Source organism: Falco punctatus, assembly GCF_963210335.1.
Source record: "Falco punctatus genome assembly, chromosome: 7".
In the NCBI taxonomy this organism is placed as follows: Eukaryota; Metazoa; Chordata; class Aves; order Falconiformes; family Falconidae; genus Falco; species Falco punctatus.
The window spans coordinates 53640434-53654555 of NC_137587.1; the positions used below are offsets into that span (position 1 = coordinate 53640434).

Below are 14122 nucleotides of genomic sequence, written 5' to 3' on the forward strand. Positions count from 1 at the left end.
TGTTTTGGTTTGGGGTTTTTTGTTTGTTGCTTTTGGGGTGATCTTGGTGTTTGTTTTGTTGTGGAGTTTTTTTCAAAAGCCTATAGGTACTAAGGGAGAGTAGTTTGAAAGTGAGCTTCTTTTGATTTGATACACAGTATGCTTTCTGTGAGAGATGATTAATTTGTGAACTTTTCTTTACTAACATACAGAGAAATGCGATACTCTTTGCAGCAGTAGATGGTAGTGTTCTGTTCAGGTTTTCTACAAAAAATCTGCATAATTGAAAAAGAGATTTACAAAAGAGATATTTTGGGGATGGGAACATGTAAAAACTCCAGGTTCCATTTAATAACATTATTTTTGTGCTAAGATATGTAACATTTAGTATGTGGCAAGACAGAGAGGACTTTATTTTAAAAAAATGTCTGTCATATAATTGAAGAGGGACTTCATGCATTCTTAATATGAGAAATCTTAAGTAATGGAATAGAGCAGCCCTTGCTAAGCTCTAAAAAGTTGCTACTTGATTTACAAAGAGCAATGCTGCAGATTTTTGTTCTCATCGGAACAGTTTTTCATCAAGTTTTTATTTCATACCAGAGCAGAACATTTCACCTACTCATTTGTCATTTAGGACATAATTCATCAAGCATAGTACTATTAGATACGGAATATTCCATCTAATGATGTTACTAGCAAAAACCACATTTGATACTCATTCTCCCTCACTCTAAGTGAAATGTGATGTATAGTTATGCATTTCAAAGGAATCATCAGATAGTTTTGTTCCATAATATGCCTTCCTTAAGTAAGTCTGAAAACAGTGATTCTGCTTTAGAGCTTTGTCTTTTGTTAGCCCTGTCATAGGTTTATAGTAGCCTAATAAAGTCCAGAGCTATTACTTTCCCTGGTAAAAGGAAGTGGAAGTGAACTGGAAAAAACACCTTGTCCAGCAGTGTGTGGTTGACACTCTCTGTAGCTCACATGTCTAGATATAAACTGTATTTTCCTTCCAGGGTGTTTTAAAAAGAGAAGCTGGAATGGTTTTGATTCAAGAAAATGTCTTTTAATGAAATCTTGTGCTGCCTTTGATCTAATTAAAGCAGGGAAAAATTTTCAGCAGAGGCTTAGGGAATTTAAATGGATTGATGATCAGAGCAACTGGAAGCTAATCATTGCCCTCTAGTTGTCACTGAAGTTTTTAACTTCCTGGTTGATTGTTACTGAGCACAGAAAATGGGTAGATGGACTCACCTTTTACAGACTGAGGGACCTTAAAATGTGTGGTGGCTCATATGGAAAATATTTCTGTCACCACTGCATGCACATATGGTCTTCAGAGATCCATATAAAGAACAAATCTAGAGCAGCAGCAGCAGTGTTGCCTGCCAATTATCCTCGTTAGCAAGTAAAATAAAAGCAATGCAGTGTTCTTACCTGGAAATGAATTTCTGCAGTAAAAGTGCAATGTGGAATGTTTTAGCACTGTGATCCATATGCCAAGTACTTTAAACTGTACCGTTCTTAGTTTTTCAGCTAATACAGCGGACATAATATGAAAAATAGTCTGCTCCTTTATCAGTGGATCTTAGGTTATAGGTTTTAGCAGGTAGTGAGAAACTCTCTCCTTCATTATGTTCATATGGCTAATTTCAAAAATTATATAATAAAATACATACTGTGTCTACTATTATTAATATAGTAATTCTTTGTCTTGTGTTGTAAGAGACCACCTGATAATTCTGTGCATTTCCCTGGCTCCAGCTGCAGAACCTGGGCTACATAAATGTTATTTCTGTAGGAAATTACTCAGTTAAGATTGTTCCTGTGGTGGGCAGACAATGAATTGAAGGCAGGGAAAATAAGTGAGAAGCCGTTTATAAAAGGAACCAGTATTGTAGTTTTGTGCTTCTTTGAACTGTTCTGCTTACTTCTTTGAATATTTTAATTGACTTACAGGTATGTATGTTTAAAAGTTCAGCTCATAAAAGTGTCGGGTTGTGATAGATTATAAAGTCAATGGGAAGCTGCTTTTCTTGCCAGCTTGCTCCCTCTGTATTTAATTCTGCAGCACTTTGAGCGTTCAAGAAATAGAAAATTACAAAAATCCAACTGTTATGTTTTTACCCTTACGGTTCTTAAGGAACCCCTAACACTTGTTCTAATGTGTGTATAATCATGTTCTGCTTTTCATTTGTTGTTAAGGAATGACTTGGCATGAAGTCAGTGAAACTGCATTGCATCACTTTTCCATTCAGGAGGGAAATAAGGTTGTATAGCTTTGCAACTTACACCACATTTGCAGTGGCCAAGACCAAAGGGGTTTTTGTGTGCTTCTTAGGAAATGAGCATGACTCTCTTCATCCAAAGCTGGAAGCTCTAGCTGGTACCTCCTTTCAGGATCAGCCTTGCTAGAGAATCATTGTTCACCTTCCTTCTCTCTGGGGTGTCTAGGAGCAGTTGTCCTCATCAACAGACCATACTGCTGTCTTCTGTGACCGAGAAAGAGCTAAGGCTAAGTTGGCATCAGATCAGAAACCTGTGTAATGAGGAATCAGAAGATGAAGCAGAGTAAACATAGAATCGTTTAGGTTGGAAAAGACCTTTAAGATCATCAGGTCCAACCATTAACATAGCACTGCCAATTCCACCACTAAACCATGTCCTCAAGTACCACATCTGCATGTCTTTTAAATACCTCCAGGGACAGTGACTCAGCCATCTCCCTGGGCAGCCTGTTCCAATGCTTGACAACTCTTTCAGTGAAGAATTTTTTCCTAATACCCAATCTAGACCTCCCCTGATGTAACTTGAGGCTGTTTCCTCTTGCCCTGTCACTCGTTTCTTGGGAGAAGAGACCAGCACCCAATGTGCTATGATCTCCGTTCAGGTAGTTGTGGAGACCAATAAGGTCTCTCCTGAGCCTCCTTTTCTCCAGGCTAAACAACCCCAGTTCCATCAGCTGCTTCTCATCAGACTTGTTCTGTAGACTCTTCAGCAGCTTCGTTGCCCTTCTTTGGACATGCTCCAGCACCTCAGCATCTGTGTGATACTGTACAGAATGTATGAGGCCTGAACTCCTAATTTCAAAACAGGACTTAACATTTCCTCTTTCCCACTTCTTCTAACCTGGTGGTTTGGATTCGTCTCTAGCGTGAAAATTCTTGGTTTGACTAGATACATTGGCCTTGAGAAATCTTTGAGCAGCTAGAGAGTCTTCCTGAGGAACAGCCTGTCTCCATATTTTCATGTCTTCTGAAGCATAGTCTTCACTCATTGACAAGCAGGTAGCCTTTTAAGTATTGTTTTCTCAGTATTCTTGATAGATACCAGTATTTTGAGAAGATAATTTCACCTTCCTTGAGATTGTGGTTGTTTAAGTTGAATTCTCCTCCCACTGTAGTAGCTTCTTTAATATTGTACACGTTGGCCATGAATCAGTACCATCAGTAGTACCTGAATCAGTCAAGATGTCAATGAAGCTATGCAAATGTACTAAAATCACCGGCCTGGCCTCAGCAAAAAAGCAAAATAAAATTGTACAATTTTAAGTTTTGTTTTAGAGTTTTCTGTTAGCATTAAAAAAAAAAAAAATCAGTCTAGCTGACAAAATGTGTGGACAAGGGGAAATAAGTTCACATGTAACTTAAATGTTTATTTGATCTGTATTTTAATGTGGCAAGTAGTCATAATCTTACTAAAAAATACACAATATATGACTTAACACAGAACTTTCCAGATTTAAGTGAATAGGAATGGGTTTGTAAGTTTTAAACCTAAATATTTTCAGTTCTTGAATAGTATTTGTTCAGATAGAAGGATGTTTTTCTACAATTAATGTAATAAATAAAGTCATTTATAGAAGCAAAATTTTTTATTTAAGTATATAGATCCTAGTTAACTTTAAGAATAGCTGAATACTATATAAGCTGTTCAGCTTTATTCATAAAACAGTTAACATGAAGTGTAGAAGATATTAAACAATGTCCTCAAAGGTTGTTTTAATATATATTTTTTGTTATAAATGTTGTGCTCACTTCATCACAGATGTGGAATTTGGGCATAAAGAGGGTGAAAACATGCAGTTCTGTCAAAATGCATAAAGGGAGTCTGAGCAACTTTGAATCTGAATCTTTGTGTGCTACAAAGTCTGCTGGTTCTGGTCGGTGGCTTATGGGCCGATACTTGCAACAGTTTTACAAAGTGTCCCAAGCTGCAACACCAGGAACAACCACACCTGAACGCAGAGGACCCTACTGTCATGAGCTCCCATTCAGTTCACTCCTGCTTTTGTAGGGGCTGTCCGCTCTGCAGTATATAACCTGTCCACAGGAACCAGAGAAACAAGGTGAACTTGTCAGCATTTTAAAAGATCATTCAGTTCTGAACAGGTTCAGGTGTTACAATCCCCACTACACAAATGCAACCCACTGCAGGAAACTTAGAAACACTTTAACAGGCCCAAAGCATATTTAACTGAAACACTGGCTAAGGAATTAATGACAAACTTTAGAAGAGTTCATTCAGACATGAATCCAAACTATATGCACTTTGCAGTCAGCAACAAGATTCTCTTTCTGGCCAAAAGAAAATACACTAATAAATTACATGCAAATGAATACTTTTAACACTGTCTTTGTAGGTAAACTGATTTAGTTCATGCCTGAAAACAGATAATTGTTTTGGTTTCAGAAGAGACTAAGGAGAGTTTCTATTAGACCTGAACCATTTCTCCCGTTCCTAATTATAATCCTTCCTGCCTTGTTAAACCTATGATCCTTATTATAAGCTTTGAAGTTGTGATTTTGCTTCTAAACATTGCTGGTGTTCATATATATGTATAGAATTAATTCTACACTCTGCTGGGGTGTGGAAGAAAAATCTTAATAAAGCATTTTAAAAAACATCTTCAGGGCATGTGTAGTCCTGTGTAGAATTCTTTCAAGCCTGCCCAGTTGGTTTCTAGGTTAGCTGGGAGTACAGCTCATCCCAGCATGGTGACTTATTTCCATGTGGTACAGTATGAATGGAACTTTCCTTTGCTGCTCTCGGTTATAGCCTGCTTAAGCAAAGGGGGGGGGGGGGGGGGGGGGAGGGGAATGGGACGGGACAGGGACGGGTTGACCCAAACAACCTGAGGTCATGGCCCTTTAGAGACTTTTTGACTAGACTTTTTTTCTTGTCGAGATAAAACCCTCTTTTTTTCTGAGTGGTTGGAGTAAAATTCCTGACTTTACTCAGTGGAATCTTCAAGTGTTAAACGGTCAAACCTGATGCATGGGTGGCAAATGGTGTGTACTTGCGAAGAGGCGTGGGGAGACAGCTAATTACCAGGTCACACCAGGGTAGGGTAATGACATTGTGGTACACTCCTGTGGAAGGACGGTGTGGAGAATAAGCATGGCAATGCCTACAACACATGGCTGTTAATGATCCTCATTTATTGCATTTGGCCTAACATTACCAGCCTTATTGGTGTGGCCTTAATTATTGTTGTATCTGTGGATTTTTTTGTCCTCAATTTTATTTTCCTTCTAATAGTCCTGTGAGGTAGGAGAGTGGGTTTACACAGCTATTACTTTGAAATTCCTAAGCTGCAGAGGTAAAATACCATTCAGAAGCTTAAAACAGTTGTCAGTAAAAACAACTCTTAGATATGCTTGACAAATCAGCCTTTCCAGCACCTTAATGGTTTTGTATCATAGCACTGTCTCAAAGAAACTCTGCATGGCCAGGAAGTGAACTAGTTAACCTATGTCTGCTCAGTCACCAGGCTAATTACTGGTACAACTTCTTAGTTATCGTCGAGGGACTAAATGAGATGACCCAATAAAACAAGCATTTCTATCTCTGACTTTCGTGGGACCAGCACATAAGAAACATAATTTCTCCCACTGACATACTGACAAAAATAATCTCTCATCTCTGTACCTGAGCATTCCCATCTTCAAGCCAAGGTTAATAGCGCTTCCGTTGATCCTCCTGAGAAATAGGTATGTCACCTTGACTGTATTTTCCCATAAAACATCACCCTTAACCCTTCTGTTTATGAAGCATGAGAATGTTTGAGAGCCTTTGTGGATTGGTAACTAAGGAGGGATTTGAACCATTTATTTATTTAGCATACATAGAAGAAAGTTATTTGGATTTACTTTAAAATTAGCTGATTCTGAGTTAGAAAAAACAGATGGTAATTTACATATGGCAGTAATTGCTGACATCACCAGTAGAACATCTGAAAGTGAGACATACCATAGCTGAAAAATAATCCTGTCAAGTAAATAACCACAGACGTGGCCAAATTATAAGAATATGCTCTGTATTGCTCTTGCTGTAAGTACTACAGAACAGGTTTATTTGACCTCTGGCATTCTTCCCTCACTCTTCCTAGCTTTATTGTCTGTCTCAACTGCAGTATTAGTATTTTAAATGCTTGAAAACTTTGATGTAAACTTAGTGTAGTAGGATGCTCAGTTTAAAGTTAATCACATTCTAGCAAAATTACTTAAAATTTATTCTTTCACCATTTGTGATTAGGTAAGGTAAATATTCTTCAATTTTTTTTCTGAAGATTTCTGTAGGGCTTTCAGTTCTTCCTATACTGTGTGTCCTTGCCTATTATTGTGTAGAAGAGAGGACTGAAATATTAGCAGAGTGGTGTGTACTGGCAGAAGGCTGTAAGGATACCTCCTTAATAGCTCTGAGATCATAGGCCTAGATCCAAAGCCTTTTGACTTTGGGCTCTGGTTCAGGCTATGCTGAGCTTCTTGTTCCATGCTATAAACATCCAAAAGACAGATTGAGGGCTACAGTAATTCCCACAGTGATTACAGCATCACACTCAGTCCTACCATAGTTAAGCTAAATTCATTAAGTCATTACCAAATAAATGGTTACGTGTGATGGATGAGCTAATTTGTTTCTTAGACATGGCTCATAGACCATTTTCTGGAAGGCTCTCCTAGAAACTTGTTGGATTACTTATTAGTTAGACATTTATTTTAAAGAATTTACCATGAATTTTACACCTGGAAATACTATTTTACCTAGAAACTAACAGTTAACAAAATACTTTCTTTATTGTATTTTATTATCAGTATCAGTTCTCTTGATTTACTTTTTTCACCATAGCTTTTTGAAGCAATAATTCACTTAAAATTGAATGCTAATGGATGTATTTTTATCACTGTAATGTAAAATGCTTTTTCTTCTGGCACAGTGAGTTTATCTTAAATTTCTTCGACTATTGCAATTTGTTCCAAACACGCTGAGTGTATAAATGAAGCAATGAATTTAGCAGGCAGGTAGTTTACAGTAGATGTATTGAAAGGTATTCTCAAACAACAGAAAAGGGTGGAATAAAATCTAGTAAGTAAAATAAGTTCCTGTAATTGTTATTAAATCGTAACAGTCATTGTGTAAATAGGTCTTTCTTCTAAAGAAGTCTTCTTTGGTTTTCCTATCTCTTTATGGTAATGTTGTAAGGTTCTGATTTTTTATGTTTTTATTTTTTTTAAGTGCTCTGATGTATAATAGGGCACAGGAATGTGCTCCAAGACTCATAAAATCTTTAATTAAAAGCATGGAAATTCTTGTAAACTCCTGGTGGTTGCCTTTAAGTAATATCAGTTCTTAAACACCCCCACCCCCACCCCACATCTGAGATTATCTTTCATTTTGTGTACAGCGCTGTTATATTCTGCATGCAGATTATATATACATTTTAAGGAAACTGGTTGATTAATAGAACTACCCAGCCTCCTGCCACCAGGACCAGTCTGGAAATGAGACCAGGCACACAAAAAGAGGCTATGCTAAGTAACTTAAACTTGTTAAATGCCCTGCTGTTAAAGTCAAGAGTGTAATTTTGCTACAAGCTCTCCTGCAGGTATACTGTTATAGATGGATTACTAGCAGCGCTCACTGAGCTGTGGCTCGGAGCGTGTGAGTCAAGAGTTGGAGGGAATTATGCAGTGATCAGGAACACAAAGCATATTTTCACTGCATGGCTGAAAGGCAGTGGATAGAAGGGGACTGGTATGTGTGACATATCTCTGTCCTTACTTGATCTGTAGCTTTCTTCATTTTTCCTTCCATATCACTTAACTATTCATTGCTGCAAAAAGGACAGCAGCAGGGATCAAACATCATCCGCTGGTCTGTTTAAGAACCCAAAGGCACCAGCACAGCAATTATATCACTGACAGCAGCTACATTGCTTCTCTTTAAAGACCCCTTCTAAATGAGATACATGAAAGTGGAGCATGTGAGAGTATTAAATTAAAGGTTTGCCTGTGTATGTCATTGCCTGAAGCTGTTGATCTGTTTCTTCATGGGTTACAGGTATTATTTTCCCAGCCCGTGGGTTGTGAGGAAGGTTTTATCAAGAGACAGAAGTTTTTGACAAATTTCCACTCCCACCTATTTGGCAGACACAGGAGAGTGAGGTGAATTAGGAGTCAATAAATTAATCCTTCCAACCATAACTGCTTTTTGACTGCAGCGTAATGTTTGTTTCCATTTTTCATGAGGTTTCTTCCCCAAATGTCGTGGTGGGAATAAATCCTTTAACATTTTTGACTTACAGGAAAAATCCTTTTGTTGTTAAAATTCACTTCTTTCATTGAAAATTTAAAAGGTTTCTTAGAGTTCTTTTTTGAAAGAGATAAACAACGAATACATAAGTCATCACAGGTAAAGGATATCATAGCAGTAGAAAGCTTGGTATTTTAATACAAGATTGCCTCCGTGTTTCTGGGAAGATTAAATTATAGAAGCAATGGTAAAAACATGTGGAAATGCTGCATTTTAATCCCAAACAGTTAATAGATTTACCATAAATTACTGCCTCTAAGGAAAGATCTCTCCTTTCAGTAATTTCAGTATACTGTTGAAACGAGTTTCTAGTAAACTGCTGCAGAGACAGCAAAACCACGTTCGATAACAGTCAGTGTGTGGAGGGTATATTAACATCTGTATGTGGATAAGAGCATTTGAAACACGTGCTGGACTCTTGCTTGTAAGTACTTGAAAACTGAGATTTATTTAGTGCTCGAATGAGCAGGTGATAGTGAAGTATTCTAGCCAGGGGCACCAACTGTTTTGATGTTACCTATGAGCCAATATCCTCTAGAACAGCATAAGGACACAGAATAACTATATAAATGACTTTTCATATTTCCTCATTAAATGGAAAATTCTTTGCTGAAATGGTACAATTATGTTGTTTGAGCCGATCTATTGAACTGAAGACAATTTTGTTGAGTATTTGCTTATGTATTTTGATGATGAGAACCTCAGAAGACAGATTTTCTTGGTACTGTGGAGAAACTGGAAGAGGAGAAGTGATAGGGAACCAGTAGCCCCACACCATTAAGGATAGCATGCGCATACCCTGCTCGTGACATGAGGTGATTACAACATCATTGCTCTGCGGCTGCATCTCATCGTTTTGCAGTTTTCAGGTACTGGGGCGATTGTGTAGTATTTCAAGATTAACTGTTCAGTGTTATCCTCGGGCTCCCTGATAGAGCATACTCCAAATGCATGTAATGTTTTACATTCATTGAGATGCTCAGTTATTGGTGGTATGATGGCACTGGGAAGAGCAATGTATTATCAAATAAACCAATAGTTAAGAATGATCAACATAAAAACCAGATATTTCTTCAGCTCTTTTATTGTGGTTCAGGAAGTTAACAAAGCTAAAGCAAAGCAAAATGATAAGCAATGATAAGAAAATACCTAATGCATCCAGCTGGCATACTGTGGCTTTTGGGGGTTGTCTCTGGTAAGACCAAGTCAGCAGAGGCTGGGTCGCATCCTGCCTTTTCTTTCTGAACAACCACCGCTTCTAATTGTCTGATGAGAGAGAGAAACACTAGGGGTGACAACTAATGTCATGATGCTGTATTTTTAATGTAGGAATTGGTTTCTAACCACATAAAAGTGGTTAATAACTGAGTAAAATTATGCTTAGAGTTCAAATAAAGGTAAACAATTGTAATAATTTACTCAGAAGAGATCAGAAAGATTAGTAGTTTTATTTTTAGGCGTACTAACTTCTCCTCACATAGCTATGTCAATACAGAGAGGCTTTAAAGGAACATTAGTCTCAGTCTGAATCAGGCCAGGAATCTGTCAAGTACCATGCTGGTTTCTTCTTTGTTTTCACTCCTAACAAACTATGTAAATATCACACTATTTTAAAGGTGACAATAAATGTTACTTGTTAAGTGTGGATTTTTCTGGTCCATCATTTTCACTTTAGTAGTGGATACATTGAGTCATTAGGCTATTTTTAATCTTATCTTTCTCACTGCCCTATATTGGGTTTGTGAAAAAAGAACTGTCAATTCTTTTATGATTTTCCCAAAAGCAATTTTAGGAAAGAGGGATCAGTAAATATCTGTTCAAAGACAAGATACAGTGTACTGAAAAAATAGGAGTTACTTGGAAAAATCTAATATGTTTTTCCATGTTTTCAGAAGTCAGTATTGTGATGCACAGAAGTCCATTAGCCCTTGGAAAGAATGGCAGTTGGTGTAGCTCCAGCCGTATACACAACCATTCATTTTAAGCTTTGATTGAGAGCAGATGAGATCAAAAGTTAACATCTGCAGCTGTTTCTAGCTGCTAAATAAGCTTTAAAGAGCTGGTGAAGCTGTATTTTAGTGAAGGAGAAACACTTCAGAACTTGCAAGAACAAATTTCAAAGCTTATAGCACTGTTCTCGCTCTGGGTTCTCTCTGATGAAGAGAAGGCTGGGAATACCTAGCAAGCAAGTTAAAATTTGTAGAACTTTCACATCTTCCTATAAAGGATAAGAAGTTAGTTCTTGGATAACAAACTGATGTTGCTAGAAAATGTTAATACTTCTACTTCAAGTCAGAAGGAATTTTCTACTTTATCGTAAACAGTTTGGCAAAATTTCAGAAAGTAAGAAGTGAACACTATTGCTTAAAATATTGTTTACTTTTAAGAGGATTTGGCCATGGATCTATAGGAAAGGAAATGACCTAAAAAAACCATCAGCCTTGTGGAAACTATTGGAGACTTCATTAGGGAGACATTGCAGGTCAGCAAGAGTGGAGAATAAGCACTGGGAATGTCAAGGTGAAGCCTTGGCTCAAATGATGATGAAAGCCAAATTGTCACTGATTTAAAACTGTCATAAAAGGGATTTCATTCTCGGCAACTCGGGATTTAGGGAAGAGTTGTCATTAGCCAGATCCTGCTGCCTTAATTGGATGCAAGTTTTCTTATATGCATTGTACAAATATCTGTACAGTGGCTGAGTTGTAAATGCATTGGTTGGGAGGATCTGGAAATGAATGTGGTAGCCTGCAACATAAGGAAGGAAAAAACATCTCGTGTATCTAAATATAGTAAACTCTGTATAAACCCTTTTACATTTTAGAATTTTAAAATTCAGGAGAAATGCTGTCTCTTTTTCATTAATGAAAGTACGTACTGTGGTATAACAAGTGGTTTTTGTGTGGGTTTTTTTATTATTATTTTTAAATTTGACTTTAAGACATTGTCAAAAGGTGGAGACTGGTGAATGGTCTGTGTGTAATTCAAGGAGCATCCAGGCATGTGCCTTGTACCAGTTAATCACATACAGCTCTGGCTGGATAGCAACCTTCTGCCAGTGGGTGGAAGAATCAAACTATGTTTCAGTCTATATGTTTAATGAAACCAGTGTCATGTAAAGTTAGGTTGTAAGCTGGACGAGTATTTAATTAGTAATACTGCATGGAGGGGAAAGCGTTATTTCAGCCTTATTGTTCCTCCTTTTTTCCAGATGGTAGTTGTTTTTATATGGTAGAACTGCTGTGTGCACCATCATTGCTGATAAATCTAAGTTTTTCTGTCATCTTATGTCCATACTGTATGTGATGAAGTCTTTGTATGTGGCTTCAGAGGGCTTGCAAGAGAGGTCTCAGACCAAGTCAAAGACTGAAAGCAGTAGTTCCCAGCTCTGTGTTTAAGAATAATAAAAATATGTGGTTATGTCCTAGCACTTTGTGGTATTACAGCAATAATTACAGGATTATTCCAATTTTTCTTTTTTGGATTTTTTTTTTTACTTCTCTATTGTTTTTTCTGTCTTTAAGTATAAATGATGTTTATGTTCAAGGGAAAAGGTTTGTGTCGGTGTTGTGATCATTTTCCTGGCATTGATCCTGTTTGGTAATCACAACAGTTACTCATGAAGATTGTAATTTCTAACTTTTTAACATCAGCTGTGATTAAAAATGAAACAGCTAAATGTTGGTACCCCTTTATCAGAGACAAGCCCTGTTCCTTGAAGTACTTGAACATGTTCACAGCTTCAGGTATGAGAAGTTCCCTTGAAATACTGTGCATGAGTTTCTTGCTCAGATAGGACCACAATGAGCATTACTTTTTGAAGATGATAGGAATGTCTACACAAGGCAAGGAAACCATGTTTCTTAAGACCACAGTGTTGCTGGCAATAAAGGAAAAGTTAGGGATAAAATGTATTATGTGGGACTTGCAAACATAATTGTAAAGGATTCTTTATAAGTGTCTGTCTCTTATACAGCATCTTTAGACCTGGATGTTCTGGTAGATGATTTCTTCAGACGTGAGTTTTATGCAAAATTATTTGGGTCAGGAGTTCCTGCAGTGCAGATATCAGGAAGTAACATTTTTCGCAGTCAGTTAGTAGTGCTGAGACTAATAATGAAGAAATTGTTAAGAGAAAGTTTGTAGTGGTGTTTAAAAATTAAATCATCGCATCTGTTCTTCCTGTTTAAAAAAACCTCTTTTCTTCTTCAAACGAAAAAAGAAAAGTCTAAAAGTGACTCATAATTTTATACATGGGAGAAAAACTACTTTAGTCAGAATTCAGTAGTTCAGTATGAAAAATACTAGAAGCTAACCAAGTTATAACTGAAGAAAATGAGTTTTACTGCTTTGATATTTATTCATTGACTGAGTCTGTGGTAGAAGCAACTCTGCTTGCACGTACGGGAATCAGGCTTTTTGGTTAATTGATCCTCATTCACTGCTGACTTCTAATACCTCAGAATGAATTAAAGCCTAACCCACAAAAGGAAATAAACAAGATGCATCTTTCTTGTAAGTTTGTCCAATAGTTTCCTCAGCCTCATTTTCTTAGTTTTATGAGGTATTACCATCATGCAATGACTTCTTTTATACTTGTATCACTCAGGCCCACCATGCCCCGTGCCCCCTGCTCCTCCCACCCCACCAATAAAATAAATTTAAAAAAAAAAAAAAAAAAAAAAAAAAGAGAGAGAGAAAGAGACATTTACCATGATTTGGTTTAGGTCTATGAGAATATTAAGCCTTTGCCTCAGAGATCAAATTATGTCTAATTAGCACTGTCAATACATTATTCACTCACTGAATTGTCACACTTACAGATAATAAGAGGTAGTTAATTTCTTATCCAATCTGAAATCAGTGTACAATAATTACCTGATAATTACAGACCTCTGAGACATTGTAGACTGGATGCTTCAGAGGGTTACAGTGATGATGGTAAAAGGATTAAAAAGTCTTCCATAGCTTTGGGAGGGGGGCGGGGGGGGGGCTGGGTTTGGGGGGGAGTGGTCTTTGTTTGAATGGTTGGTTGGTTGGGTTTAAGATTCAGGGCTTCTAGGGGACAAGAGTAGAAATTCAGAGCACTGTCCGGCTAATGGCAATTTTTTTAGGTATGCTTTACCTTCCCACAGATTTTGGTTTCGGTTTTCTGTTGTTAATGGTTTTATAGGCAAGCAGGCTGACAGCAGAGACACTTCCTTCAATGCATTAAATACCTGTATGTTTTTTTCCTCCTACAGGATTTGCTTAAAGGTTGAATCAAATTTTTGCATTTTAGCTTACTAATAGCATACTTCTATGTAGAAATCCAGAGATATGTAAGCCAAAAATTAAGGGAAGTCTTCATAATTTTCATATTTGAAAAGGTATCATTTTTCCTAATTTTTTTGTCACAGAGATGCATTATCACAATACAACTATGTGAGATATTCCTCTTAGCAGGAGGCAATGGAGTCTGTAAAGTAACAGGACCCACAATACATCCTACTTTCTTGTATTTGTGTTGGTTGGATGTGGTTGTTTTGATAAGATATCATACCTT

The 14122-nt window shown here is 37.2% G+C and overlaps 1 protein-coding gene across 3 annotated transcripts in view; it reads left to right on the forward strand.

Annotated features, from left to right (window-relative positions):
- Positions 1-14122, forward strand: part of THSD4 (thrombospondin type 1 domain containing 4) — a 320405-nt gene that overhangs the window by 186974 nt on the left and 119309 nt on the right. The gene's annotated exons all lie outside the window — the stretch shown is intronic.